The 2,756-nt window shown below is 34.0% G+C and overlaps 1 long non-coding RNA gene across 1 annotated transcript; it reads right to left on the bottom strand.

Moving 5' to 3' along the window:
• Positions 1 to 554: 554 nt before the first annotated feature.
• Positions 555 to 2,504, bottom strand: LOC107656872 (uncharacterized). Its single transcript, XR_001630612.1, has 3 exons — positions 1,372 to 2,504; positions 1,201 to 1,271; positions 555 to 1,102 (listed from the first exon to the last, which is right to left on the bottom strand). It is a non-coding gene; the product is annotated as an uncharacterized LOC107656872 (long non-coding RNA).
• Positions 2,505 to 2,756: the final 252 nt, after the last annotated feature.

Consider the following 2,756-nt stretch of genomic DNA (forward strand, 5'->3'; position numbering starts at 1 on the left):
AAAAAAAAAAAAAAAAAAAAAAGTGCGGTGTAGACAAGTTCAGACCATTCATTTACGTACCAACATAGCTGACAGCTGTTAATGCACAATTACCATTTTAGATTCGACAAACTAATACTGTTCTGTTCGAACTGAAAGACATTTCATTCACCGACACTCTTTAATCAGCAGCGCTAAAAATAAGCTTGCTGATTTTAAGTTTAAAAATTATTAAAATTCATATAAAAAAATAAAAAAGTAAATATTAGCATTTAGTTTTAAGTTAATTATAGAATATTTTTATTTTTATTTAATACTCCCTTTTTATTTTCAAATATAATAGTATTATCACACTTCATTGTTGGTTTATTATTTTATAAAAAAAAAATAGACAAATAAAATGCAATCATATCATTATCACTATTATTAATAATATATTTTTTTTTATATAGTTACATTTGTTCTAATGAGAACCAGGCTGAAAAACTTGGGTGCACCCCTGTAAATAAAATTGTTTGGGGTGGGTGAGGGTACAGGTCCCTGCTCCGCAAGACAAACACGTTCAATTTGAGTTCCAAATATTTTATTAACAAAAGCATAAATGACAAAGTAATAAATTAGGAAGCAAAAATGGACTTCAGGAGGGGGAAAGGCCAAAACAACAAACAAAAGGACCCTCTGTCTAATTAGGGACCAAAACGGTCTAAACTGACAAAAGAAAACAAAATGAACAACAGAAATGTACACTAACTCCCTAACTACACAAAAACAGGAGAAAAGGATTTACAGAAATAAAATGGCACCCACCTGAAGTAGGTTTCAATAAAGCAGAGCTTTGTAAATAAAACGTCTTCAGATATTTTACTCAGAGTGCAAGGCACAGGTTTTTTTTTTTTTGCTGTTTTAGAATCAGTCACTCCTCACCGACAGACATCGACAAATGTGGACATTCACCAGATTACAGTACGTCACTTCTCAGTTATTCCACGACCCGACAACTGTCAAATTGTTCTTGTAACGGTGAAGATCATGGTTCAGTGTTCAGCTCTGCTGATGTATGATGTAAAGAGGTAAGCTTTTTGAACGGGAACCGATCTCATAATCCAAAGCAAACAGGACAAGTCTGAGAAAGAAAGAGATTTGCACAATTTGAAGTATTTTTCAATTAAGACGAACAGATAGCACTTTAAAACTAGTATCAAACATACTGGTAAAATCTACCTGCAGCTATCCAGGACTGGCATCACAGAAAATTCAAATGAAGGTGATCATCTCAGTCACACAGTGATGTTCTACAATACAAAGACATCAAGAAAACACAATAATTGCATGATATTAAGTCAAACTGGACAAATGCAGCACAGTTAAACATTGTGAATGATAAATGTTCACCTTTAATGGCTTAAGGGTCTTCGTCTGTCTCCTCGCATGAAATGACAACAAATAAAAGAACTTAAAAACAAGAGAAATTAATTATATCCTCATAAATACAAGATGACTGAATGTTACTGTGATTCATACACAAAGTACAAAGAACAACATTTCTGCACAATTTAACAATGAACACAATAAGTAACACATCTGAAGATTATAATAACATGCTTGTCAAGCATGTCCACATATGTCTACTTCAACATTTCTACCACATAAAAGTATTTTTTACTTGTATAACACCACATATCACCACATACAACAAGCATTCAGATACATGCACTCCGTCCGTATGATCTTTCTGATGAAGCTGGTTGACCAAGGGCAGTTCGCTGGTTACATCAATTGAAAAGTCTGGTAGTTACATATGCAACATGATACCAGGCTTTCCGGTAACAGCAACAATACCAGTAACAGCACCTACAGTATCAGTAGTGCAAATGTGATTCAGTGCTAGAATGAGAGCTGCTTCAAGCATCCATTGTGTATTTGTGCACGTGATCTGTGTGGAGCACTTGTGCGACAGTTTGAGAGCAGTTAAACAGGTGAGGTATTTGTGCTTTAGAAAGATATACACAAACATTACTGATATGTCAAACAGGTCAGTACATTAATAGGTCTCACAGTGCAAATGACATGAAATCACTCACTGTTTTATAGCAATTTTTTGATGTGTTGAAATTGGTATCATGATAAAACTTCACTGGTATCGGTACTGACTACTGAAATCTTGGTATCATTACAATTCCTCTGTGAGTGATGTGATTTTTTTAACTGATAATCTTCTCATTTCCCATTTTGTCTTAATTTTCCCTTCAAAAAAATAAAGTAGTAATGTTACTGTGGTGTCTCATTGGCATCCTCAGTGTTATTATGGGATGTCCCATTAGGAGTCATCTGCATTAGAGCATCAGTCTGACCAGGGGACGAGTCTTCATCACCATTCCCCTGTACGAAAATACAGATTCACAGAAGATTAAAGAAGAGGACTGATGTTTGAGTTACACAAACAAAATACTGCAAACTAGAGTATCCTTACAGTAGAACTAATGGTGTGTATTTATAAGACAGCAGCTGTCTATACAAAGTTGCTCTTTTTGTTTTTATGTTGTTTGTTATTTAGTTAATTGGGGAGATATGCGTTTTTGTATTGTTTTGGAATTGTAATTTGTAAATATATACATTAGTCAACATTTGAAGTGGATCAAAACCTTTCATTAAAGTTGTCCTAAAACCTAAATGCGTTCTTGTCTTAGGACAACTTTGATCACCTTTTTTGATCCACTTCAAATGTTGACTACTGTGTGTGTATATACAGGTGCATCTCAATAAATTAGAATGTTGTG

This window comes from Sinocyclocheilus anshuiensis, unplaced genomic scaffold (genome assembly GCF_001515605.1).
Source record: "Sinocyclocheilus anshuiensis isolate Anshui unplaced genomic scaffold, SAMN03320099.WGS_v1.1 scaffold9076, whole genome shotgun sequence".
In the NCBI taxonomy this organism is placed as follows: Eukaryota; Metazoa; Chordata; class Actinopteri; order Cypriniformes; family Cyprinidae; genus Sinocyclocheilus; species Sinocyclocheilus anshuiensis.